Source organism: Octopus bimaculoides, chromosome 27 (genome assembly GCF_046866305.1).
Source record: "Octopus bimaculoides isolate indiv1 chromosome 27, ASM4686630v1, whole genome shotgun sequence".
Taxonomy (NCBI): domain Eukaryota; kingdom Metazoa; phylum Mollusca; class Cephalopoda; order Octopoda; family Octopodidae; genus Octopus; species Octopus bimaculoides.
Genome location: NC_142954.1, coordinates 25407482 through 25429981, shown reverse-complemented (window position 1 = coordinate 25429981; position 22500 = coordinate 25407482). Strand labels below are relative to the sequence as shown.

Sequence of the window (22500 nt, the reverse complement as noted above, 5' to 3'; positions counted from 1 at the left end):
TTTATGAGACAGTGTGCCGAGGGAAGAAGAGGCTTAAAGATCAGTCAACAGAATTTTATGGAGCAGGGATACATGCTCTCATTCGAAGGTGGAACATTGCTATTGAGAGAAACGATGACTATGTTGAGAAATAGAGATGTGATCCACAGAGGACCAGCTTCAGTTTGATGTATGATACATGTTCCTGTGTTGGTAATTATACCTGTCCCAAACAAAATGGCATTACTCTTTGACTCACCCGCGTATTTATATCTGGGTGTATGTGTGTGTGTGTGCGCGCGCGTATAATAAATCCCATCTTCCAGACTGCTGTTAGAAGTCGCTGGTTAATTCGACACAATTCAAGTACGCGCATGCCCAAAGCGTCTCGTTCTGAGTAGCGATCGACAACATGGTTGCCGAGTGCACTGCTCTGAAGCCAATCTGCTGAGTATTATCTTGCTATTTCTTCACTCTCGATATCCTCCCCATTTTCTCGTATACCCTTAATAGGTTTTCTAAACAACTTACTCTTCTGCATATTCTCACACACACACACACACATGCTGCGCGCGCACGAAGGCACGCTTTATTTCTTTCGATCTTGTATTAATTTCTTTTTACTTATTCTCTCTACCATTTCAATTTTCTTTCACATCCTTTTATCTCACATTTTTATTCCTTTCCTACCCTCATTTTATTTCTCTCCCTCGGTGATACATATCTACATATATACCTATCTACAAACATACATCCATATAAATATATTCATGATGTCGCTATTTCTATCCTTTTACCAGCTTCCCATTTTTTGAGGTCTCCACTGCCTCTCTCGCTCTCTCTCTCTCTAATTATATATTTATCTGTCTTCCTAACCTTCTCACTGTCATATTATCTGCCTCTGTCTCTCATTTTCTCTCTCTCCCTTTCTCTGTCCCTCTCTCCTTTCCCTCGTGTAAATCTAATTTTCCATCGATCACCCATAATGTTGCATAAAAAGAACAAAAGAAAGAAAGAACTAAACACCGAGGGGAAAAAAAAATTGAAACACAATAACAAGCGAGGAAAGATAAAGCAACAGTGAAGCAAAAATGGAAGAACGCAGCAACAACAACGGCTAGAAAAATCTTTAGAAACACAATAGCTACAAATATAAAAAATATAAAATGGCAGAATTTTAGTGAACATTGAAAAGACATTTGTAAAAATAAGAAAGGGAAAAAAAATATCCCTGAACCTTGCCTCACTTTTGCTCTCGTTTGGGACTGATTATAACATCTTCAGTTGCCGGAGGGGGGTCAATGCTTTTCTTTTTTACTTTTTTTGTTTTCGTTTGGTTTATTTGAGTTTTTTTTTTTAATATATTTCCATCTTTATGGCGATCAGCAATCACATGTTAATATAATCAGATCAAAAACAATATTTTAACTCTTCTGTCAAATGTTCAGAATCCTCATGCTTTTTTTTTCATTCTTCCTCTAGTAATTTACATTTTATCATCATCATCATCATCCTCACCACCATCATCATCATCGTCACCATCATCATCATCACCATCATCATCATCTGCATTAGTGCTTGTATTTGCCGTATGACTTTCGCAATAGTTCTTTTTTTATGTAGTTTTAGTTATGGCTTTTTCCTTGTGATGTTGATTGTACATGCTTTTTTTTCCCACCGTGTTTTCGGTATAATTTTTATTTGTTTCTGGATTATTTTTTTGCAAATTTTGTAACGGTTATATTTGCAGTTTTGCTGGGTTTGGCAAGGGTTGTGTACGTATGGTTTTCGTTACAGCTGTAGTTCTGATTGTTTTTTTATGATAGTTACGGTTTCCTTTTTCATTACAACTATGGTTATGTTTTTCAATTTATGTGAGAGTTTTTTCTTTTATTCTTTATGATTTTCGTTATCGTTTGGTCTTTTATCTTCTTTATTTTCGTTCATTTAATTTATTTGCTTTATGAAATAATCTTGTTTTTCATTTTTGCTCCTTTCGTTTTCGGTTCGTATGGATATTTCAAAATACGATCACACCAGCTCAATGCTACAATGCCATGGTTACTGACATTACGGTTTTGATATATATATTTCTTTATATTTATATATATTTTTAGAATATTATTGAATTGTTAAAAATGTTGAGATAATCTGCTCCCGAGGAGAGGAAATCTGAGTGTTCGCAACAACATTTATTACAACAAGGATAATAACTATAAAATACAGCTACAAAAATTAGCAACAACGACATACATAACAAAAAGAACAACAAAAAAGAGTCACATTATTTAACAACTACACGAGTACAGCAGCCATAATAACAACAAGTATAACAAAGATGATTAACATTCTCTATAACATCAACAATCAGAACAGCAACAAAACTAATACCATTCTTTACATGAACAATAGAAATAACAAAATGAACAACAATATCCATCAAGTAGAGAAAACTGGCACCAATTCTTCACAACATTACTATGATTTTATGGAAAATATTGAAAAAAAAGGAATAACCGAAATAAAAAAAAAATATGTCAGTTACTCAACGAAAAAATGATTGTAACGATTTACACCTCTCAGTCGCAATATAACATTCATATTTTGACAGAGGTTAATTAAAATGAAACATTACTAACTGTAATTAGTGGGGACTTCCAGGATTGTGAAGATTGGTAGCAATGAATTATGAGAAGAATATTTTCCAAATATATGCTGACGTTAGAGCGTCTGACAGATCACCGTGCAGCAATGTTTTCAGCGCTTTGTGATTCGAGATCGATGCTGCTTTACGTATTTCTAGGACCAATATTCAAAGTAGCTGTCATATATTGGGGTGAGGTACGTTGTCTTTTCTGTGTGTCTGCCTATTTCCCTCTCTCAATCGTTGATTTTTAAACTCAACATTCTGCGTAATTGAGAGCCTTCTGTATCTATTTGTACCCATTTGATGGAAATCTGAAAAGCCATTCCATTAGGTACGAAATGAATTTAGAAACTTAAGCAAGAACGCTGGATGCTACAGGTATAAACTTCACTGATTAGACAATTAGACAGATACAATTATAAGAATAATTATATTGGATTATAATTGTTTCGAATTTTGTGACGCAATTTTAGGCATAGTTGAGTCAAGCAAGATTTGAGCTCACAACGTAAAGGCCCTTGAGTAACACTTGAGCATTTAGTCCAACGCTCTAATGATTCTAACTGTTCTCTGCCTCAGTGATATATCATGTGATCACGTGGTGATAGACCAGACTATAGGATGCTATTATACAGTGTTGGTCACAATCGTCGCATCTTTCGAATGTTGCACCCGACTAACTACAAGAAGTAGCCACAATGATATATAATAAAAAATAATTCTACTTTTGGAATAGAGAAGCAATTTTGATGGAAAAGGGAATGAAAGATATGTTATTTTAACAACCCTGATAGGATGAAATGCAATTACAACCTCTGGAGAATTTAAATTCAGAATTTAAACTGTTAGAAGAAGTCCGCTAACTATTTCGTTCGGTTCGCTAATGGTTCTGAGAAAACAATAGACAGTGCAAGATGGTGATGCTATCAGCCAAATCTCCAGTCATACACTATTTTTCGAGAGTCCAACAGTAGTCGTGAATAAGGGGGATATTTAAAGAAGTGAGGACTCAATTTCGCTGCAGGTTATAAAAGGTAGATTCAATCTCAAAATTTTCTATCCACTGTGATTATCCATGCAATTGGCGGAATATTAAGGAAAAAAAACAACAAAAGGGAGATAAACTCAATAATGTCAACCAATTAGAATTACTTCGTAAAAAATAAAATCAATAAAAAGTTGTATTCTTCAACCTAATTTCCAGTTATCGTTTATTGAAAAAGATCCCTTTGCTAAAACTGTTAACACTATCTTAACTAATGCCTTTTCCAGCGAAAGGCGTCTCTGCAAAAGCTATTCTTTAAGAAAACACATAGTTTTGAAACTCATTTTCTAAATTGAAGTAAAATGAATTACCAGAAGGCAAAAGAAGAGGAGGCTCGTTTTAGACATTGCCATTCCAATACCTTACAATAAAGTTCTGCAAGACGTTCGATGGAAGACAAAAAGTACAAAAGGGAAAGTAAATCCTCAAAATTAAAAGACAAAAATAAAATTACATAGGAATGCTTTTAAATAAGATTAACTGTAACTTATACAAACATTTGCTTGCGTATTGTGTTTTACGGTGTGGTAAATTATATATATATATATATATATATATATATATATATATATATATATATATATGTATATATATATAGTGTCGTACATAACACACGCATATGAACATACATATAAAAGTTACACACACATATGCATATAGAAAAATAAAAGATTATCTGTCTATGTATATATATTATTTCTGTTATATATATATATGGTCTGGGGCCACTACTGTTCATAGTGGCCCTTCTGGACATGCCCACGGTCACTCGGAGAGCCACTGTCACTAGCTATGCTGATGACACAAAGATATCTCAGGCAATAAAGAATCCTGATGATATTGTAAGCCTGCAGAATGACCTAAATGCAATATATGAGTGGGCAGAGCAAAATAATATGCAGTTCAATGCAAAAAAATTTCAAGTACTGCGCTACAAGACCACAAGTACCTCCCAACTGGCATACACAGGGCCTGGAGGTACTGCAATCCCAGAACCACAAACAGTAAGAGATCTGGGTATCAACATGTGTAGTGATGCATCATTTCACATGCACATTATCAAGTTGACAGCAAAGTGCAGACAACTGGCAGGGTGGATACTGAGGACTTTCCGTACAAGGGATCAAAAAGTCATGTTGATTCTATGGAAGACATTTGTTCTGAGCCGCCTAGACTATTGCTCTCAGTTGTGGTCACCACACAGTGTTAAGCGGACAGCAGAACTCGAGGCAATTCAGCGGCACTATACAACAAAGATCGCCACAGTCCAACAGATGAAGTACAGGGAGCGACTGAAGGCACTAGGTCTCTACTCCCTGGAGCGCAGGCGGGATAGATATGTAATAATATACATATGGAAAATACTGGAAGGACTGGTGCCAAACTTTGGTATCAAGTACTACAGGAATGCCCGCACGGGTCGCCACTGCATGGTGCCAAAGGTACCGTCCACTGCATCTCACATAAGAACGAGGTACTGCAGCAGCCTTGGTTTCAGAGGACCTCAGCTCTTCAATGCCCTGCCAAAACATTTGAGAGACATGCAAGACATGGATGCGGAGGTCTTCAAGACAAAACTTGACGCTTTCCTCTCCACGATACCAGACGAACCAATGGCTCGTAATGAGACGCAGTTTAGGGCAGCTGTGTCAAATTCTCTTATACACCAGATGTGCCATCAAAACTCTTGATTGGACTATGTCAGGTGGGGGAGAAGAGCCATGCAAGGAACGTGAAAATCACGGTGGTGCACCAGCATGACCGCAGCCACTTGGCTGAAACACATAAATAAAAAAATATATATACATATATATATATATATTAATTATATATATATATATATTAATTATATATATATATATGTATCATATATATTATATACATGCATATTACATAGATGCATATTATATACAATTATATAATATACATCAGATATATATTATATACATTATATAATATATATATAGTGATATAAATAGATAGGTAGGTATAGATATTTAAACAAATGCAAAAAGATAGCTCTGTTGGTATGTATGCATGTGTATTTATACGAATCGATGTGCGTATGTATGTATGTTTGTGCGTAAGTACACACTGGCGTGTGGATGTCTAACATACTTGTAATATTCTATGTCGCCCTGAAAGGGTGTTATATAAATCATTATACGACTTGGCACGCTACAATGTATCTCTGTTTCTCTTTTTCTTCGCATCAAACCTCGATAAAATCATTCATTTTGTAAGTAACACGTATGAATTTCATTTAATATAAAGAATGTTATTAGAAAGTCGGCCATATTTTATGGGTTCGTCTCTCACTTTCTCCCTCTCTTTCTTCTTCTTCCATACTTAATAATAGAGATATAAATATCACACAAAAATCACATATAATTTGAGCTGCCTGTTTTATATTCTCGAGACGTCTGCAGCACTTCTCTGTACAGGAAAGTTCGATGCTGTATTTTAAACGAGAAATATTTCATTGAGAGACGTCATTTTATTTTCTCCATCGGAAAAGTGAATGTTGTGCCATGCTATTATTACAAGAACTAAGCACTGCGGCCGTTCGCTTCCTTCCTTCCTTCCTTCCAACTCCTCTCACTCTTCGTCCTTCCCTCTCTCACTGTCTTCCACTCTTTTTTCTGCACACACACACAGACAGAGTACTATATACATATTCACACACGCGCACACATCCAGCCTACCGACTGTCCTATCTGTCCGTCCTAATAATCTAACTACCCACCTATTCGTCTCTCTTATTGTCTCCCTAGTTTGCTATCCACCCATCTACTCAACCTCCAAACCACCTACCTACCATCCACTTCCATCCACGTAAGCAGCAATCTTTCCATCGTACATCTATCTCGCGGTATTGTTGATCTTGCAACAATGCAGATGTCATAATCAGATTGTATCGTCAAAGAAAGCTTGTTTGCTATAAGCTCGATGCATTTTTGGATACTGAGCCTAATGTATAGAAAGGGTTAGGGTCAGGAAGCTCCCGGTGCGGAGGTCAGATGTTCCTGATCAACGGCTGAATCGCATGGAAAGGAAATGGAAAAGATGAGAAAAGTAAAAGTGATGGGTGGGGAGGAATTCGAAAAATATAATAGGGTAGCTACGAAGAATGAGAATAAGACCTATCCAGTTTGTAATAAATCTTTGGTATGTATTTCTGTCCATCATAGATTGTGTACGTATAAATATTGATATACACAAACGTGAACTCACACAGACAGATGCCATCACAGACAGAAGAGATGTAGAGTGAGAGAGAGGAAGAGCGAGAAACAGAGAGAGAAACAGAGAGAGATAGGAATAAAGAAAGACAGTGAGAGGCAGCTTTGATCCCACACAAAGACGTAAAGCGGTCACCTGTCTTATGGCATGGAGACGGTCTCCATACAGGTCTCAGATCTCATTTTTGTAAATATAACGAAAACTAACTTTATGTAAGAAGATTTCGAAATGAATTTTGACATTTAGTTTGGAACGGATTTATGCTCCAAAATAAGAATTTTTTTTTTTTTCCCCCAAGTGTCAATTTTGCACTGTCGTAGTGGATTCCTAAACTGTGACTGCGCAGGTCTGGGCATAAAATATGTTTGCTTTCTCTTCATCTCTCGCTTACGAAAGTCACTTAAAGATTTTAAAATTTGCCTGTTCGTGGTACATTTATCACCTTCAGTATATTTGGATGTTGTGTGTGTGTGTGTGTGTGTGTGTGTATATATATATATATATATATATATATATATAATTATTTATTAACAAATTGGTCATCTACGCTTCTTACAAATAATACTCAACGTTTTAATTACAATTTTGTACATTAAAATGTTGAGTCGTTAAGACGCTGGCTGGATATAGTCTTATGACATCAATTCTTTTTGGTCAAAACTCCATTCACTCAGGTGGGTGGGTGGGTGGGAAAGAAACACCTTCACTTAGGTGTTATGAATAACCTGAATGTACAAAAGTATATACAGACGACACTCAAATGATTTTACAAAGTGTACAATCACCGTTAGCAATGCAATATTTGCGTAACATTTTCTTCACTCGTGTGTCTACTTCAGACTTTATCACACAATGTCTTCTACATGATATACACAGTTATAATTCTGACTCGTGTGTCTACTTCAGACTTTATCACACAATGTCTTCTACATGATATACACAGTTATAATTCTGAATATGTGGCAGCAATCTTCGCTTTCGTAATCTCACGTCTTAAGTTAATTTTTAGTTTTCCTACTCAGTCAGCGTCCATTTTTCAGAGGAATGACGTCAGCCTATGTCAAACCGATGATAGACATCTGTCCAATCGCCATCTTGGGTGTAGCTATTCATTCTTCAATCAGTCAAGTATCTGTTTGATGGAGTAGCTGTTCGAGGAAACTCCTACATAAATACGAATATTATACTACAGGTTCATATATATGTGTATATATATATATATATATATATATTATATGTATATGCGTGTGTAAATATATATATATATATATATATTATATGTATATGCGTGTGTAAATATATATGTATGTATATAGTTATGTATATGCTTATGTATAAATGCATTTATGCATACATATTTACACATACACACAATTCTATACGTATATGCATATATATGCATATATATATATATATATATATATATATATATACACGCATATGCGTGCATGTATACGTCTATATATACGCACAGATGCATTTTTATATATGCATTATACACATACAAAAGTATAGCAATTACACACACATACATCCACGCACACAGACACAAGTGTGAGTGTATGTGTGTGTGTATGCGTGTGTGACATTGTAATATTTTGGTGCGTATGTGTATGTATTAGCATATGCATGTGTAAGAGGACAACTAGTCGAATCTTTTTACGGATACAATAACATCTATTGTTTATAATATGCCGTCAAACAATTGCTTCAATAAGAAAACAGCAGCAACAGCAACAACAAGAATTACAGGAAGACAAAGAGAAAGAAAATCCATTTCAGACACAAAGCTTAGAAAAGAGCAAAGCGACGACGATTAATAATAATAATAATAATATATACATATATCTGTGCGTGCGGGTATTAAGTGTGTTAGAGTGTGTGAGTGAGCATACTGGTGTGTGTTCGTTTTATATGTATAAAACTGGGTTTTTGGAAGTGTATGTGTAAATATGCATACATGTTTGTGAATATATATATATATATATATATATATATATATATATATATATATATATATGTATATGTGTGTGTTTGTGTATATATATATATATATGTATGTATATATATATATGTATATGTATGTATATATATATGTATATATGTATATGTATATATATATATATGCATATATGTGTGTATATATATGTATGTGCATATATATATGTATATATATATGTATGTGCATATATATATGTATATATATATGTATGTGCGCATATATATGTATATATATGTATATGTGTATATATGTGTATGTGTATATATGTGTATGTATATATATAGATATATATATATATATATATATATATATATGTGTGTGTGTGTGTGTGTGTATGTGTGCCAGTGAAGAATTTCACCTTTTATATATATATACCCCATCAATCTAGAGAGAGAAACGAAATAATACAATAATTGTGCTCTTACGAAGACAGAATATTTATAATTTCTTTTACCGTTGGACTCTGAACATTGCTGTTTCTGTAATGTTTATTATTGGCGGTGATAGAGTCGTTGGTGGTGGGGGTGGGTGGGCTTTGAATACTGCTGGTGATGGTGGCGATAGCGTTGGTGGTAGTATCGGTAGGGGTGGGTGGGGTGGAAGTGTAGGTGTCGGCGCTAGTTTTGGCGGTGGTAGCGTCGGCGGCGATGGTGCTCCTCTTATTCACGTTGCGTTTCGTCTTATTTTTAATCTGCTTCATGCTATTATGTTGCATTCGTTTGTCATAATGATGGCGACGAGCATGATAACTATGACGACGATGAACACCATCACCATCACCACCATCGTCATCGTCATTATTATTATTATCATTATTATTACTATTGGTAGTAGAAGTATTACTACTACTACTACTACCGATGTTATTGCTACTATTATTGTTATTATTAATTATTATTATTATTATTATTATTCGCATTTCTTCTTATGTTCTCCTATGTTTTCCGAGTGCCATTTCTTTTCTATAAGTATCATTGTTATTATAGGTGTAGTCTCTTTGCAGTCAATAGCTGAGGCCAAAATCGCCATTGTTATCATTTTTATTATTATTATTATCATCAGTATTACTATTGTCATAATCATCATCGTTCGCAGCAGCAGCAACGTTAGCATCCTCATTATTAGTATTCGCTATCTTGTTTGTGTTGTTGCTATTCCTGTTGTTGTTGTTGTTGTTGTTGTTGTTGTTGCGATTATTATTATTATTAGAAATGTTGTCGTTATTATAATCACAGCTGTTATGTTTGGGGAAGAGCTTACATGTTATTTCCTACACTGAAACAAAGAAAAGCTTGTGAATGGTTTTACTCGTTGTAGTAGCCATAGTGATGGTGGCTGATGGCGGCGGTGGTTGTGATGCCTTGAGTGGGTGGCGTGGAAGGAAGGGAGCGTTCAGGAATGACAAATCCTATTAAAAAAATGTGGTATGGATAAAGACTTTGAAAGGTTTGGTCGTAGTTGTTTCCATGTTCTAGCTTCCACGGTTTTTTTTGTTGTTGTTTCTTTGTCTTTCTTCATTGTTGTTTTGTTAGAGACCTAAGTTAATATTTAGTTGGGAAAGAGAAAGACAGGCAAACATATAGAGAATATGAAAGAGAAAGAGGGAGAGAGAGAAAGAGATTCAGATGTAGAGACAGACTAGAAGAGAATGTGCGTGTTTCGATTTGAGAGCAACACAAGTAAAAGAGAGTTGAAAAAGCGTGAGAGAAGAAGAGGAAGATAAAAGTATTGAAAAAGACATAAAATGCATAAGAAAAGGTGTGTGTGTGTGTGTGTAAGAACTCCTTTCCTTAGTTTGTTACTTCATATATATATATATATATATATATATATATATATATATATATATATATATATCATGTGTGTGTTTCTATATATCTATGTATTATGTATGTATGACAGCGAAATACATAGAGGGACTGAGAGATATTGGGAGAGAGAGAGAGAGAGAGAGAGAGAGAGAGAGAGAGAGAGAGAGAGAGAGAGAGAAATAATGAGAGAAAGAGATATAGGAAGAGAGAAGCAAAATAAATACCCAAAAACATAAACAGATCAAAAAATCAATAAATAATCATTTGTCTATATAGATTGCCTAACTGTGTTAAATCTGAAATTTGTTTGCAAGAATTTTGGCTTCAAATGCCAGATTAAGCTGTCGTTTTTTGTGGTTTCCTATATTTACATGAATTTCTTAAATATCTAAATACGCACTCAGAAGCAAAGTAGAAGAAATATGCGCCGTTTTTTTTTCCTTTTATTTACATTTTTGCTTAGAATCAACGAGACAAATTGACATTTTACTTTTGATTTCACATTTTAATATATTTATTGAGCTTTAATGGCGGTGGATTGCAAGAATCAAATTGATAGAGTGATAGATAAGAATGTTTTACTGTATTTACTTGCCTATATTTACTTTTTTGTGTTCAAATCGCGACTAAATTACCTTTAAGTTGCCTTTCATCCTTCCCAAGTCAATAAAATAAAATACCCATCCTGCACTGTGGTCGATAATAATCGATTATATTCTCCCTCTTTCCCTAAATGTGTGACTGTACCGATGTTAGGAAATATATCTATTGAGACAAATCATGACAGAATGGTAAAAGATGTTTACTTCCCAAACACGTACAGCGCCATATTTGTTGAACAATTGTCAAGTTTCTTAGCCTCCGATTTATTTCGTGTTAGAAACTCTATTCTTGCAATAACTTTCTGAATTCTTCCCTTCTTTTGGTTCCTTTCACTTGTGTTAACATTCACCAGTTCTTTCCATTTCGTTTCCAGTCCTCTTTTCCGCCGTTTCATTCCACCCGAAATCTCCTTTCTCTTCTATCAATCTTCACCACTTCTTCCCGCGTCTCCCTCAGCCCTTTTCGTCCAGATACTCCTTGCACTTAGACCCAATTACTCCTTAAATGAAACTTCAACAGGCCCTCTCACATGAAAGTAATTTAGATGGAGGATTTGGAACTTGGATAGTCCAATGTAGCCCATGGTGTCCTATCTGGGGTCCTGCGTCGTCTAGTCATTAGAACTTTTAATTTTCGATGATCTTCCAATTGATACAGAATGCATTTGAAATGCATCTCCGTCTGTGTCAGCGATGAGTGTGCATCTGTCCTATCATCTCAACTACGTGTTCATTGAATGAAAGGGGAAGTGGTTGAGTAATTCGTAGACATGTATCCATAACACAATTCCGAGGTCGAACCAGTCACATTATAGGGTGGACCCTTGAATTTCATGTGCAATGCATTAAACGAGCTACAACACCATCTGGTTTCAGTCGCAAAGCTGGCGTCGATCAGAAGATCGACGGTTCAACACAGTAATATCGAACCCGACGTTTTGTCATTACAAACTCCTTAATCATTCGATCATGTGATGTCTGGAACAGAGAGTTCAATTTATAACTCTCTTCATGCAGAATCCCTCGATGGTTTAGTCCATGAAAATATTAAACAAAAGTCTGTGCCACTGTCACGAAATCTGCTCGTACAACTCTATTTAAAATATTTCTATTGACCCATTTGTTTTAAAGCAGTAGTAGTTATATTTCTGGTAGGTTTAGCTGTTATTTCTAGTTAGGTGATCCTCCATTTTTCTGAGCTCATGCACGTCTATATGTGAAAGAGGACGCTGAAAAGTTCCTGGTTTTTAGGACTTATTGGAGGACGTATTGGACGTATTGGAGGCCAAACCTTACGAGTTCTTCCACATGGCTTAGAAAAACTGAAGGGTCGCTGCAATAAGTGTGTGAACCGAAAGGGTGGGGGGGGGGTTGGGGGTGGAGATGTTGAATAAAAAAAATCGCAATTCACTGACCTTTCTCTATTTTCATTTATCAAAAGCAAGAAAGTTGTCAGCACCCAGTCGTATGTGGTATATGGGCGTGTGTATACGTACCCATGTGTACGTATGTGTCCATATGTGTCTGTGCGTGTGTCCATGTATCTGTGCATACGTGTGCATAAATGTGTGTGTGCGTGCGACCGTGTGTATGTGTGAGTGAGTGAGTGAGTGTTTTATCGCTGCTTTTACATTATGCTACGATTTGAATGAATTATTATGCGATTGGTCCATGTCAGTTGCGACCATTGGTTGTGATAATTCATTGATTATTGATGGAATTGAGCTGTTATCTGTTCAATCTGAATTGTAAATAGTTGCTGTATTAGAAGATATCGATGGGTGAAAGCAGAGGTTGAATGATGCCTAAGGATAACAAATAGAGACAGAGATGGTGATAAAGTTTAGATGATGGCAGAAGAGGGAGGCGGAGGAGGAGAAAGAAGAAAGAAAAAGAAGAGCAACAACATGAACAGACAGAAAAAAAAATGAGAGACTGTGTGGTGTGAGCAAAGAGGAAATTACGAAAGATATGGGAAGATATATGGTATTAGAGATGAAGAGACTAACGAAAAAATCAGCAGCAGCAGTAGCAGCAGTAGTAGTAGTAGAAATATGATGGCGGCAGCAGCAGCAGTAGTTGTTGTTGTAGAGCGAATGGAGAGAGTAAGAATAATGGGGAAATGATAGAGAGCGAAATGATATAGAGATTAATATAGATTCATGAACAATGATGTATATACCCCCATGTATGTATATATATATATATATATATGTTTATGTGTGTGCTTTTAAAAGTATATACATACATATCTATAAATAAATGTATACGAAGGCGTATATATATATATATGTGAGAGAGAGAGAGAGAAGATGGACAGAAAGAGGAAGTAATTATTTATGCTTGTGTGTGTGTGTGTGTGTGGAGTGTATTGTGTGCGTTAGTTTAGGTTTTGTGTATTTGTATGTGTGTCCGTGTGCATGATGCTGAGACAAGACTCTCTCCATTAACCTAAAAGGCAAAGATTCTAAATACAGCAGATGATAAAGAGAACACTCAAATCCCCGCGCACCGTATATCGAACAATTTCGGGGGCAATTTTTTTCTAGCTACCCTGAATCTAAGTGAGTCGATCCCACCAGCAGTTATTCAGTTATACTCTTTAAGAGTAACCTGAAAAGCAGTACACTCAACTCTGAAAAATAATACCTGGTCAATAATAAAATAGTTTTACACGATGATAAAACCGTTCCTTCCTTTTGATAATGTAGACTTCTATCCCTCAATCAGAAATCTATTCATTTTAAAAGCTTGCTTCTTTTATAGAATCTCACATTAAATAATATTAATACGCAAGGGTAGCATTAAAAAATACTAATATTTGAGTCGGATGATCACTTTAATTTGAATATTAGGAAGTCTTTATTGCTTTGCAAAAATGCTGCATGAATGAAGTTGAAAATATCTCGAAAATGGCTACGTGTGACATAGATGCGTTAGGGATGTGCTATTTACAAAGGAAGACATTGCTCAGTGCCATTCACTGAGATCACAACAGAAGCCTACTTTTGTAAAACTAATGTCTCAAGGGCATTGCTTTTTTTATTGCATTTTCACAGAGCAAACTACTACATCCAATGTTGACTGAACTCGTTTATGTTATCATATAAAATCAGGTATAGTTTTGTATTTAAGAAACCGACTTTGCAGCTAGTTGGGCGAATGTATGGCACGATTACATCAACCCCAGTACTCAACTGGTACTTATTTTGTCGATCTTTAAAGGATGAAAGGCAAAGTCGACTTCGGCGATATTTGATCTCCAAATGTAAGGATGGGTTAAATACTTTTAAACATTTTACCCGTTGTGCTCAAGGTTTCAGCAGATCTCTGCTTTCGAACCTATCTAAAATATTGATTTCGAATTTTGGCACAAGACCAGCAAGCCCGGGGAATAGTGTATGTCGATTGCACGAATACCAGTTCTTAAATAATGTTCTATCGACCCCGAAACGATGAAAAGTAACGTCGACCTCAGCGGAATTTGAACTCAGAACGCTAAAGATGGACGAAATGCTGCTAAGCATTTTTGCTACATTAAACCTACCTAACTATTGGCAGCAACGTTTTAAGCTAATTTCTCCAAAATTTAGTTATTCACGCGATTGTTTTTTTCTTTTCTTTTTTTCAAGTATTGCTAAACCCGTTGAAGGCGTGATACAAGTTGCTAAATGTAAAGTGTATTTAAATACTGGCAATATATGAAGATATAATAGTTAAGCGTGCAAAAATAAATTGAAATACCAACAAATAATATATATATATATATATATATATATATATATATATAGAGGCGTTATCTTTATATTTGTTAAATGTTTCGTTAATATTGGACACTCAATGGTGGGTACGTATTGAATATCGTTCAAGTTGTCAGCATTTATTTCGCATAACTGAAAGGTATTAAATACAACAAAAAGCAAATCACATCCCCAAAAATCTGAAAACACGCACAAAAACATATAAATAAAGGAGGGAAAATATTGAAATCAAAGCTCAGTTTGTTCCGGAACTATCAAAGCCGTGGAATCGCTTTATGACCACAAATAAACAAGCAACAGAACGCCAGTGCCAATATAATGAAAGGCAGGCTTATTTTCTTGAATTCATGCTTCAGTTGTAATGGATTTGTGCGCAGCTAAACTAGAGATCCCCCACGCAAAACATGCCAACATGAACTGCATGTTTGCAGTGAGTTAGCGCAAAAATAAGCAAAGATCGGGAATATAGAACAACAAGTAAATACATTGGAATTAACATACATTGTGGTTTGGTCGGGATTTTTTTTTTTGTGCGCTGGAACGAGAAACAAACGCCACATCTCCATACTGCTAATAAGTCACAGGTATTAACATACACATGCACAAACATAGTGCATGCGTGTGCGTGCATCTCTCCGTGTGTGTGTCTTTGTGTGTGTGTGTGTGTGTACTTATAAATAAGCATTACGATTGTATAGCTGCTTAAAAAATATTAACACATATACCTGTGTATAAGTATCCATATATATATTCGTAAATATATACATATATGTGTGCGTGTGTGTATCTGTGCGTGTGTGCGTGTGTGTGCGTATATATATATATATATATATATATATATATATATATATAGATAGATAGATATGCATGTACGTATATATATGTACGTATATATATATATATATATATATATATGTACATATATATATGTTTATATATGTACGTATATGTATGTATACACACACACACACACACACACACACACACACACACACACGGAGATTGTGTGAGATATACATTTATAAAAACATGTAAATGCATACTGAGATTTATAGATATGTGTATAGGAGCCTGTGTGCGTCTGTATGAGTGTGTATATACACAGTCGATCACACGCAAACACACCCATATATGCTTGTCCATAATATAATTCACAGATATATATATTTATACACACAATTGCCAACACAAACAACAACAACAATAACAAAATACAAGCAAAACAATATAACACAAGTATATGTTATTCTCATGTTGTTCGGGATTATAGCTTCCTAAAACCTCTTTGAATCTACGAGGATACGGTAAATATCACAACACATCTACCAGATATTAAAACGAACCAAATGAAGCTTCCGCCTCTTCCTTCTCGCCTACCGTACGACGCCAATGACTAGAGAAAGCAGCAGTTGTCTTTGGTGTTTTTGTATTCAGCGATTTGTTAGCGCGCAGCAGTTGCTGTTTTTGTTGATGGTGCTGCTGTTGTTATTGTTGTCGTTGTCATCGGACATGGAGGATGTTGGTGAAGGGATGCAGAAGTTGGTGCACGCTGATGCGGATTTCTGGAGGGGGTCCGTCAAACTGAGATGTGTCGGTGCGTGCATTTTTCCATGCTTACACACACACACACACATACACGCACGCACACAACACACACATTCTCTTGCATACATAGGTGTATATGTAAATATAGAAACACACACACACACACATACACACACATTATATATATATATATATATATATATATATATATATATATAAAAAAATTACCCACGCCCAATTATGCTCAATAGTGTAATTACCACGCAATAACCAACACCTGTGTATTAATAACTGCGTATATTACTAGCAATATATTGGGATAGATACTATCCCTTAGTTGGTTGGATTCACAGCCGCTAACTCTGAATTATACACACACACACACACACACACACACACACACACACACACACACACACACACACACACACACACACACACACACACACACATATATGCGTTTGTTTCTGTATATATATATATATATATATATATATATACATATATATATATATATACTTGCATATGTATAAAGGCATGTATATAATTACAAACATGCGTTTATATATATATATATATATATATATATATGGACGCCGCTAAAACCTCCTCGCGGAATGTGAAGACGAATCCTGGAAAGCGGAGCATTTTCCAATCGAAGTCGGATGTAGAGGGTTTGTTGGACACTGTGTGAGACGACTGCTGTTATCGTTTGACCAAACTCATCGTTAAGTACATACCACCATTACCGATATCCAAACTATAGTGGAGAAGGCTAGCCACTGGATTTGGTTAAAAAGAGACGATGAGTGATGGGTAGAAGAATATTGAGCTTTAATTTAATAACCAGTTCTTACTTCAAAATTTCAAACCGCAGACAGAGGTTGAGTTTTAACATCCCTGTTATGTTTTAAATATCACGCCTGGCCATAGCCGAGGAAGGCAAACTAATTTAAAATTCAGTGCTACAGTTAAGGCATGTGTGAGTGTGGGTGGAAACAAATAGCAAAACATAAATGTGCGTAGATCCCTAGAGTACTGAAAATCGATATCCGTGCTGCTCCTACTTTAGACAAAAGTCACGCAACGGCATTCTATCGATAGGTCTTCTTTTTCTATTTTTTGACATCAAACAGAAGACTAGGTTTTTTTTAACAAGTTTAGTGGTTTGACGTTATTTCTGATGGCAAAAATTTAATATTATTTTGTTATTATTAATGTATTCTTGCTTTGTCAACATTGCAAGCCTTACCAATACAAAATATAGGACGACTGATATCTGCTTTTTATTTTCTAACCTTAGTGACACTTTTGAATTCGAAATATTTAACGGCGTTTGTCTTGAGAATATAGGGTTACACTAAGTATTACGCTATTTCATTATACCCCGTCGAGTTTTTATTATTTCACGACATTTCACGATTCCTATTTCTCTTCCGATCAGATTGAAGGATAAATGTGTATTTTAACTACGTTTATTGAATAAACGTGTTCGAATTCTTTCATCTCCCATACAAACTAAAGATCCTTTGCTACCTCAGGCCGCCATGTGTGTGTGCGTGCATGTGTATCACTGCGTATGTGCATGTGTGTCTGTTGCATGAGTTTATATTGAATTCCTCATCATTGATGTATATTTTCCCTCTATTAATCTTCTACTGTTGTCTGTCTTCCTTATTTGCATGTTATTCGATAAGTAAACATTGACTTAGCCTATAGACGTATTGATTCGTGTTGATATATAAAAATATTAAGACCAAATATAAATAAGGAAGTGTGAATGAGAAAGAGAGAAATAGAGAATGACAGAGATTGGTTAGAGATAAGGAGAGAAAGAGAAAGAGAGAGAGAAAGAGAAAGAGAGAGAAAGAGAGTGTTGTTAACGAGAGAAACATAATGACGGAGGGAAAAAGAAAGAGGCCGTCGTTCATATTTTAAACAAATTTAATGGATTAATGAGTTGGAATTATATTCGAATTATTGTCTACTCGGTGAAATCAATATTTCCTCTTATGAGAGGCAAAGACCAAAACTAAAACCACACCTACCCGCACCTCTTCGGTTCGAAGATTAAAGGAATCATCTGGGGAAAATGTAAGGGAATTACTAGACAACTGGTGCTAAAGAATGCAAAGACCCAGACTTCAAAGTTACACAATATTTAATGAGAACTATGCTATTGTTTTAAATAAAAAGAAAATTAAAGACTAGATTTTCTCCTCCTCTTTTGTATGTATATATATATATATATATATATATATATATATATATATATAGTAACAAAATATCACTACCTGTTTCTGCATTGATGTTTGGTGCAATAAGAGCTTATGCAGTCTTTTATTTATGCACTGTCATAAATATCATATATATATAGAGAAAAGTGGAGATAGATAAATATACTCGCTGGCTCACAGATAGATAGATAGATAGATAGATAGATAGATAGATAGATAGATAACTATAGATTAAAGCAGAAATGAACTAGCAAACAATTCGGTAATTCATGACAAAGACAATTAATTTAGCTGTATTATATATATATATATATATTCAAGCGTAAGTTATAAGTTATAAGATTGCTCTCCATCCACATGATTCCTGGTTCAGTCCCATTGCGTTGCACCCTGGTCAACTGTCACCTGCTAAAGCTGCTGGCTGACCAAGACCTAGTGAGTGGATTTCAGAGAAACTGTAAGAATCCCGTCTTGTATATTTATTTATCTATTGTATGAGAGTTTTATTTGATGCACAGTTGAGGGTAGGTGACACAAAGCCAGCTACAACCTGAAGCTGTAACAGAGTGAAACAAAGCGTGCGTAACACTGATGAAAACGAGATCATTAACACCATTCCTGACACCAGAGTCCGGAAAGGTAGAAAGAGTTACGATAAAACTACATTTCATTCCTTTGTATTTCTATGGACATCGGTGACTTCACCCCGAGAAAACAAGACTGCTCTGAAGATGTCTCATTGCTAGGAAAGAAAAGGTAGCGGCTAATTGGAGGGTGGTGAAAGATAGATATTCCATTTTCTAAAAGTGTAGGATTGAGAGCCAGGGTTATTTCCGTGCAAAGTAGTTGGAAAAACTGAAGAAGTGATGTGGTAACGCAACCACAAAATCAAAACAGCAGAGGGCCAAATAAATAACTGTTTGCAGAGCACATACAGTCGCAAATGCAAAGGTAAAACATTACACCAACATTTCCTTGGTGATATGCGTCAAATTAATCTATCATTCTTCACAGCATCGCCAAATATCTTAAAGATTGTTGGATAAGTGTGATGTGGGGTTAATTTTTCTAAAGATTTAGCAATTACCCTACTTTAACGTGTATAAGGAAGACTCTAATTCTTCGGTCTTAAAAATTGGAAAAAAAGGTTTTTTGAAAAGGATTATAATAATATTCCTGTATACGAAACTGCCATAATTTTTTAGTATAATTTTTGACAAAAAAAAAGAAAGGATTCCTTATACACGTTAAAATACGGTACGGAGAGATTACATCCTTGGCGTGACAGCAAAAATATAGTGCTGCTGCTGATGGTGGTGGTGATGGTGAGAGTGGCAGTGGAGGTGGTGATGATGGTAGTGGTAGCGTTGATGATGACGATGGTGCTGGTGGAGAGAATGGTTGCGCTGATAATGATGATTGTATCGGTTGCTAGTAGAGGTAGCGATGTTGATGTCAAAGGCGGCGGCGGCGGCGACGACGACGACGACGACGAAGTTACAAATAACGTATTTAACAATCAGTAATCCAAGTTCTATGTGCAGCAAGCACAGGCTGTGTAATTAATGGATGGTAAGTAGCTTAATTAGTAGAGGAGGGAAATAATTGTAATTGCTGCATATCCATCAAATTTAGTGAAAAGTTCCGACACCCGGTCAGAAGATAGCAAACATTAGTGAATATAAATTATAGCCATTGTTAAAAATGGAGCAGCATTGGATAAGGACAGTCTCTACATTACAAATATACTTGATTATAATTGGCATTCAATTATCTTTTTCTGTCTATGTATGTGTGTGTGTATATATACTTACATAGAAACATATACACATACTCATTATGCTTATATTTGTAAGTAATATATATATATATATATATATATATATATATATATATATATATATATATATATACATACATACACAGACATTACTTACAAATATGCACACATACTTATGCTTATAAATATATATAAATATATAGACACGTATATATATATATATATATATATATATATATATATATATTATATATATGCATACACACATATATACACACATATGCATATACACACGCATACATATATACATACATGATTATATGAATGTGCTTATTTTCACACACACACATGTGTGCATAATATGTGTGTGTGTGTGTGTATGTGTGTGTGTGTGTGTGTTTGTGGGTGTACGCGCCTTTCTGACAGACCTAGATATTCCAGTATAAACAATTTTTAAATTGTGTTGGAAATTATTCGGGAAATGTGGTTTTGGCGTAAACGTGGTTTTGGTGTATCCGTTTCTACAAACTTGCACATCAATGGTGAAAAGAGATTCACCGCTAAGCATGCGTCTCTGCGAGTGAGTATGCATCTGTGTCTATACATACATAGATACATTTACATATACGCGTGTATATATTTAAAATACATATGTATTTATATATAGATATACACATAGAGCCACGAATCAATTACTTTCTCGCCTACAATTAATCAACCGTCCTTCGCCTATTCAGATAAAAAAAAAAAATATTTATTATGCATGAATAACTAATTTTCTATTGATATTTAAAAACCATTATGTCAGGCCGACATTAATTTACTAGTTTATTTAATTGATTTAATTAATTATTAATTTTGTTATTTAATTTAGCATCCACATCTCCGACAACACATTCCAAACTTTCACCAGCGTCTGTTCCTTTTCAGTCCTAACCTTCTGTACCTCTTTCAGTTTTTCCTTTATTCTCCGCTTAACTCGCTCGCTGTATGTGTGGGTGTGACTGCGAATGTGTGTGCGTGTGTCTGTGTGTACGTAATATATATATATATATATATATATATATATATATATATATATATGTGTGTGTGTGTGTTTGTGTGTGAGTGTCTGTATCAATGTACACACACACACACACACGTATGCATGTTCATATTCTTGGATAAACATATATATACATATATATATGAATGTATATAAATATTTAAGCAAACGTGAACATATATTTGTAAATGTACATATATGTATACATATTTACACACGTACGCAGATATATCAAACACTATATATACATACATACATAAGCATATCGAAATATATAAACACGTGTATGTGTATATATATATATATATATATATATATATATATATATATATATATATATATATATATACACTTATGTGCACTCATATGCATATACACGTAAAATGTATAAACCCATGTTTACGTATAGTATACACACCCATCATATTTAGGCGTATAATATATACACGAATATATATATATACATATGCACACACACAGACCTAAACACACACGTATATAAACCTATATATTATTTATAGGCATAGACAGAGATATATATATTACATCAACACATACATATAAACATAGCTTTCCCTTTATTTCTGTTTTTCCCTGCAAAAATATAGAAGTGAATAGCAATTAGACGCAATTACCATATTACAGTTACCGCGTATCATAGCATATTTCTCGTCAACTCAATATATCGTAATTATTTTTAAAATGTCTGCATCATTTACTACACCGCGCCCCCACTACACCGCCGCCACCACCACCACCACATCCTCCTCCTCCTTACATCTCGTCTAATAAACTACATTATA

General features: G+C 34.9%; 1 protein-coding gene across 2 annotated transcripts in view; it reads right to left on the bottom strand.

Annotated features, from left to right (window-relative positions):
• Positions 1-22500, bottom strand: part of LOC106871242 (polypeptide N-acetylgalactosaminyltransferase 5) — a 598066-nt gene that overhangs the window by 566076 nt on the left and 9490 nt on the right. The gene's annotated exons all lie outside the window — the stretch shown is intronic.